The sequence below is a fragment of the Lepidochelys kempii genome, chromosome 1, assembly GCF_965140285.1.
Source record: "Lepidochelys kempii isolate rLepKem1 chromosome 1, rLepKem1.hap1, whole genome shotgun sequence".
In the NCBI taxonomy this organism is placed as follows: Eukaryota; Metazoa; Chordata; order Testudines; family Cheloniidae; genus Lepidochelys; species Lepidochelys kempii.
In genome coordinates, this window is record NC_136380.1 from 1,755,202 (window position 1) to 1,762,536 (window position 7,335).

The 7,335-nt window shown below is 42.8% G+C and overlaps 1 pseudogene; it reads left to right on the forward strand.

Annotated features, from left to right (window-relative positions):
• The first annotated feature begins 2,745 nt into the window (after window positions 1-2,745).
• On the forward strand, window positions 2,746-3,744 carry LOC140912624 (olfactory receptor 52R1-like; annotated as a pseudogene).
• Window positions 3,745-7,335: the final 3,591 nt, after the last annotated feature.

Consider the following 7,335-nt stretch of genomic DNA (forward strand, 5'->3'; position numbering starts at 1 on the left):
TTCCTAGTTATATTTTTACACTTTAGAGAGGGATAGGTAATAAGACAGAAAATATCATATTGCCTCTATATAAATCCATGGTACGCCCACACCTTGAATAGATGCAGATGTGGTCACCCCATCTCAAAAAAGATATATTGGAATTGGAAGAAGTTCAGAAAAGGACAACAAAAATGATTAGTGGTATGGAATGGCTTCTGTATAAGGGGAGATTAATAAGACTGGGACTTTTCAGCTTGAAATGTCAATACTGGTTATCCATCATTGTTCCTGAAAACTTTCCTGCCATAGCGATTTAGTGTATCATAGAGTCATTTAGCTGTAAAATTCCTCTTCGTAGCTGTTCTTTGCTTGCTTTACCAGTACAGGGTTAAAAAATCCCCCAGGTAATGAAAAAAAAAGTGGGCACCTGAACAAAAGAGCCAATGGGAAGGTAAAACTTTTTAAAATTGGGGAAGAAACTTTCCCGTTGTCTGTTGTTCCCTGGGCTGGAGGGACAGAGCAGACATACTGTAGGCAGCTTAAGCCAGGTGTGATCATACATTATCAGACCATGCCTAGAACTACATATCTGAACTCCAGATGTGTAAGTAGATCAGAATAATTAGGGTTATTTCTTTTATTTGGCTAGTGGACTCCTTTTAAGCTGAACCCCAAGAAAGCTATTTTGCCTGCTTGATTTTTTGAATTGCTCTTTTTAAATCTTGTAAAAGCCTAAGTTTCAGATGTATTTTCTTCCTTTTTGTTTTTTTTTTTAATAAAGTTTACCTTTTTTAAGAACAGGATTGGATTTTCTTTGTTTTTGTGTCTTTTTGTAATTTAAGGTTTTGCCTAGAGGGATTCTCTATGGTTTGAATCTAATTACCCTGTAAGGTATTTACCATCCTGATTTTACAGAGGTGATTCTTTTACATTTTCTTGTATTAAAATTTTTCTTTTAAGAACCTGATTGTTTTTTTTCATTGTTCTTAAGATCCAAGGGTTTGGGTCTGTGGTCACCTATGCAAATTGGTGAAGATTTTTATCAAGCCTTCCCCAGGAAAGGGGGTGTAGGGTTTGGGTAGGATTTTGGGGGGAAAGACGTTTCCAAACAATGCTTTCCTAATAAAATAAACCCAGATAAACGTTTGGTGGTGGCAGTGGAAATCCAAGGGCAAAGGGTAAAATAGTTTGTACCTTGGGGAAGTTTTAACCTAAGTTGGTAAAAGTAAGTGTTAGGGGGCTTATTCCTTCACCCACTTACTTCCCTGGTCCTTCTCGCATGAACAGAGAGCAACAATACCCGAAGTCCAAAGGTGCAAACAATTCGATGTTTATTGGGGTGAACTTCCAGCAAGCATGATTCCAGTTTCCTTCCTTAGTATCCTCCTTCCCACCTCTGACACCACAGAGCCTTACACCTGTGTCCCTGTTCCCATTCCTACCCTTAGCCAAACATGATTCCAACTTCCTTACTCCCATTCCCTGTTCCCATTTCCTCCTTTAGCAAATCATGATTCCAATTTTCTTACCCCCATTCCCTGTTCCCATCTCACACACCCACATGCCCACCCCCCACCCACACCCCACTCACTTCCTCATTGACTACAGATTATATAGTAAAACTTGAGTTCTGCTTAGCTATACCTTAACCAATCATTTTCCTGAAATTTAACTAACCAATCCTAACATATTGTAACATGATTATGTAACCAATTATATCCCACCACCTTCATTAGTTTACACCCAGCAAAATTAATTATACCGCAGACAGGAACAATCACAGAACCAGACAGAGATTATACAGACAAACAATAGCAAAGTGGGAACTATAATGACAAGACAACACAGAAGTGAGGATTTCACATCCCAGCTATTGATAAGTGAGTTCTTGCCAGACAGGATGCTATCAAACTGTTTCCTTTTACATTTTCTAGGCACTTCCCTTTCTCTGGAGGCGACAGGCACTATCAGGACAGGATTGTATCCTAACAGCCGAATAGCACCGTCTTTCAGTGTGACTAGTTTGGAATGTGAGGAGGTGACCGTTCGCTTCCCCGCTTATGGCTGCCTCTGCTGCTTAGCCAAAGGCCTTAGCCTACGAACAGGGCCTCAGACTGTCACAGTAAGAGAAGGCCCTTACACCAGCAGACAGTGATTTTGATTCTTTCTTTTATACCTCTAGAACTAGCCAAGCTATAAGAATACACCTAAATTCTTAAAGTACAGGCCTTTGCAGACAGGCCTGAATATCTATATCCTAACTGTAAGCTTGGGAGGTTTTCATGCTGGTCCCCACATCTGTACCCTAGAGTTCAGAGTGGGGAAGGAACCTTGACACAAGCCTTAATGCAAGTATTAATTTTTAAAATCCTTATGGGTCCCACTTCTGCACTTGGAGTGACAGAGTTGGGATTCACTCTTGACAGGAACAATGATGAATAACCAGTATTGACAATCACGTTTCCTGCTGGTGCCTATTAAGGTTTCTCAGACCATGACATGTAGGAATTATTGATGCTGAGAGCCCCATACAATATGGAATTGACATTAGAGAGGTCTGCTGTTCATAGTTCATTTCTCTGAATAATGAAAATGTCATTTTTCAGTGTGTGAGGAGCGACCAATCCGCCTCACCTAGGAGAACAGCCTCCAGTTGTGTATGTAGTGTCTCAGATTAACACTGTCTCTCCATCCAGGCATTTGTACGGCCACCATCACCCTAGAGCCGGGGCACATACAGGAAGTTGGGGGAACGTATGGTACATGCAGGAGACACCGTTCTGCCTCAGAGTTTGACACCTTCTCCCCTACTCCATGTCAGATTCCAACACAACCCACCTCACCAACCCCTCCACCTTCATCCTGCTGGGCATTCCTGGCCTGGAGGCCGCCCACGTCTGGATCTCCATCCCCTTCTTCACCATGTACATCATAGCCATCTTGGGGAACTTCACCATCCTGTTCACCGTGAAGACAGAGCCGAGTCTCCATGGGCCCATGTACTATTTCGTTTGCATGCTGGCCATCACCGACCTGGTTGTATCTACGTCCATTGTGCCCAAAATGCTAGCAATATACTGGTTGAATTCCAGAGAGATTGATTTCAGTTCCTGCCTCATCCAGCTGTACTTTTTTCACTGCTTCTCAGGGATGGAGTCTGGGATCTTCGTGGCCATGGCTCTGGATCGCTATGTGGCCATCTGCCATCCCCTGAGACATTGCACCATCCTGACAAACTCTGTGGTGGCCAAGATTGGACTGGCCGTGATGCTGCGAAGTGGAATGGTCACACTGCCCTATCCCTTCCTGTTGAGGCAGTGGCCATATTGCAAAACCAACATCATCCCCCAGCCGTACTGCGCACATATAGCCGTGGTGAAGCTGGCCTGTGCCGACACCCGCATCAATAGTTACTATGGCCTTTTTGTGGTATTCTGTGTGATTGGTCTGGATGTGATTTTTATTGCCCTGTCCTACACCCAGATCCTCAGAGCCATCTTCAGCCTCCCCACGAAGGACGCCCGGCTCAAGACTTTTGGTACATGCATCTCCCACCTCTGTGCCATCTTAGCCTTTTACATCCCAAGTCTCTTCCTCTCCCTCATGTACCGGTTTGGCCAGAATGTGCCCCTGCATTTCCACATTCTCATTGCCAACGTTTACCTCTTGATGCCCCCCATGCTAAATCCCATCATCTATGGAGTGGGGACCAAACAGATCCGGGACAGGCTGCTCCGGCTCTTTACTCATAACAGAACCTAATTTTTTTCTCCTGGTGCTCTGGCTCTCAGACCTCCATACGGAGCTGGCAGGTGACATGGTGCTGGACAGTCAGAGAGACATTTACTCCTTTCCTAACCTCACTATGCTGAGCTGGTCTGGCAAATTAGGGAATCGGTCTATGCACAAGTCATAGAGTTGCCGCCATTCTAATTGCTGGTAATTGCGCCACCTCTTCGGCCGAGGCCACACCCCTGTGGCTTGCAAGGGAGCCATTTCAGACATTCCAAGGAATGGCAAATTTTCCAATTTTTTAGGCCTCACCTCATATTGCTAAAACCACTGAATCATTGCTTCAGCAGGGAATCATTGATGAGTGTATAACAGTATGCAACTCTCCAATCTGGCCAGTACAAAAACCAAATGGGTCATGGTGTCTTACTATTGACTATCGAAAGTTGAATCAAGTGACTCTAGCTTGTTCAGCTGTTGTATCCAAAAAGCCTGACCTGATTAAATCTATCAATTCCAAAGCAAAATGTTTTTCTACCATGTGTCTAAGGAAAGCCAACATTAACTTTCACAGTAGATGGGATTCAGTTTACATTTCAAGTCTGACCTTAAGGGGTAGATAATAATTCAGCCATTTTCCATAGGCAAATGAAATGAATTTTGTCAAGGTTTTCTAAACCATCTGTTCTATTTCAATATGTAGATGACATTTGTTTAGCAACAGAAACTCAAGAGAAACACTTGGAGTGTCTAAATGAACTTTTTCAAATCATCAAGGACACAGGATTAAAGTGTAATCCAACAAAGGTATGACTCATGGTTCCAGAAGTTTCCTTTTTAGGCATCACATTGTCTCAAGGAGGTCGATCACCTGCACAGCAAAAGGTGAATGCAATTTGGGAATTACCTATGCCCACTACCATAGCTTCTTTATATTCTTTCTCAGGTTTAGCAGGATACCATCGAGGCTTCATCCCTAACTTTGCTCACATTGCAGGTCCACTCTATAATCTCTTGAAAAACAGAGTTGCTTGAATTTGGACAAACAAGCATGCAAAGCTAGGCAAATTATCTATTTGGTACATGCCATACCATCAAGGGGTGGAAAATACCATGCAGCGCCTCCCCCCGATAGGTTGGGGGTGGCCATGCATGAAGGCAAGTGTACACCAGTACTGTAAAAATTGTTTGGTTTGCACTCAAAATAATCCTATCCCCACAAAAAAAGAATGCTCCTTTAAGATCCCAGGTATATGAAGGTCCATAGCAGGCGATGCAAATTGATTTTTTGGAACCTTTACCAAAAAGTCAATTTTTGCATTTCCTTTAAAAGCAGAGGTTTTAATTGAACAAGTATTTTCTCACTGGGAACTCCCTGCTAGGGTAGAGTCAGACAGAGGAACACACTTTACTGAACAAGTGTTCAAAAAATGCCTACTATTGTTAGGAGTGCATGAAACATTGCATAATCCATACAGACCTCAATCATCAGGGATGGTAGAGCGGACAAATCGCACCATCAAATGTATGCTGCCAAGTGTGGTAGATGCTAATGGATACAATTGGGACACCCTGATTCCTCTCATGTTAATGGCATTCAGGGCAACTCCAACTGTCTCCACAATTGTACACCCTTTGAGGTTATAACTAAACAAACTATGCACATGCCAGAGCATCTTTTATGGCATGCCAGTGGCACACAGCTAAAGGGACTAAAGCTTGAAACCGATCTGTAAGCATTACAAAAACATCAGAACCGGCTCTATTTGCAGGTAGCTGCCAAATTGGAAAAATCTAGATGAAAAGCAAAAGCCTATTTTGACAAAAATCAAAGAAAAAAGTTCTTGGGAGGTTGGAAACCAAGTTATGATTTTATCTTATGGTGTAACCGAACACAATTTATGTAACCCATAACCTGGGCTATATATTGTTGTGGACAGATTAAGTGCCTCTGTGTATCAAATTAAAATTGTACAAAGTAACAAAAAAGTAGATAAATATTACCATGCAAATGAGCTAAAGTGGTATTGCGAGGGAAATATCTCCACAGGCACAATAACCAAAGATGGTGATTGTGCAAGAAAGCCAACACAAAACAGCTCAGTGACAGAAACAGTAAAAATGCCACTCACAACCACACTAATACTACACTTCTGCTTGTTTGCTGCAGTTCAAACTGAGTCACAGGCGGGTTTGTCGCAAGAGACACAAATTATTGCAATAGATCAAAATGTTATGGCGGGACTAAACTCAGACTTGCCTATAAAGGCTAAAACTTCACAGATAACAGTGACTTGGGTACAAGAAAGAATAAAAGCAGGTCAAGAACCATTTAAAATACCACGCCTGTCAACTGCAATTTTCTTTAAATGGAATTACCAACCAGACCAAAAATAATTCATATCTAAAATTTGGAACAGGACACTGTTTACCACATGGACTAATGATAGAACTGTGACAATGTATACGGTACAGAATCATATGTCGGTTTTGTATAGACTAGGGTTACATGTAACATTGAGAGATAAACAAAACTTTTATTATGGAAAAATCTCGCACTGAAGGCAGAGAAACGTAAAAAAGGTACATACACCATTTCCCTAAGACATTACATAGTGTGACAGGGCAAGGCCAGATGGCTATAGAAAAGTAGTGGGAGATAGATATATTAGTTCCAGGCTAAACAAATCCCTGGTACCAGGATAAGTGAAATGGCAGCTGCTCCAGGTCAATTAAGACACCTGGGGCCAATTAAGAACTTTCCAGAAGGCAGGGAGAAGGCTAGGTTGATTGGGACACCTGAAGGCAATCAGGGGCTGGCTGAAACTAATTAAAAGCCTCCCATTTAGTCAGGTGGGTGTGCATGTCAGGAGCTGTGGGAGGAAGTTGCGCTGTTGGAGAGGCTGAGTAGTACACACCATATAGGTCATTCTATAGAAGTTTTTAAGGTCAGGCTTGACAAAGCCCTGGCTGGGATGATTTAATTGGGGATTGGTCCTGCTTTGAGCAGGGGGTTGGACTAGATGACCTCCCGAGGTCCCTTTCAACCCTGATATTCTATGATTCTATGATTCTATATCAGGCACAAGGAAGGAGGCCTTGAGGTAAGGGTGAAATGGAGCTTGAGGAAGTGAGGGCTGCTGTGGAGGAAGTAGCCCAGGGAATTGTACATGTCATGTTTCTAAAAGGTCAGCTACCATAGCTGATACTATTAGGGTTCCTGGGCTGGAGCCCGGAGTAGAGGATGGGCCCAGGCTCCCCCGCACCTTTGCCCTCTGCTTAATCACTGAGACTGGTAGACAACAGAGACTGTGCAAGGAAGGATAACTTCTCCTCACCTCCCTCACTGGCTTATGATGAAAATGGCTCAGTAGACTGTGACCCTTGTCTCTAGAGAAAGAAGGGTTACATGCAGGGTCATGGTGAGCCTCTGAGGCCAGCGAAATCCGCCAGGAAACGCGGGACCCACAGAGGCAAGAACAGAGCTTTGTCACAATAGCCAAATGCCTCATAAAAGCTTTTATCAACAACGCAAAGGAAAAGTAGGGAAACGAATAGTTCTTGCATATGATACAGAAGAAAATAAATAAAAGCCTTATGTAGATTGGAAAAAAAGATCTT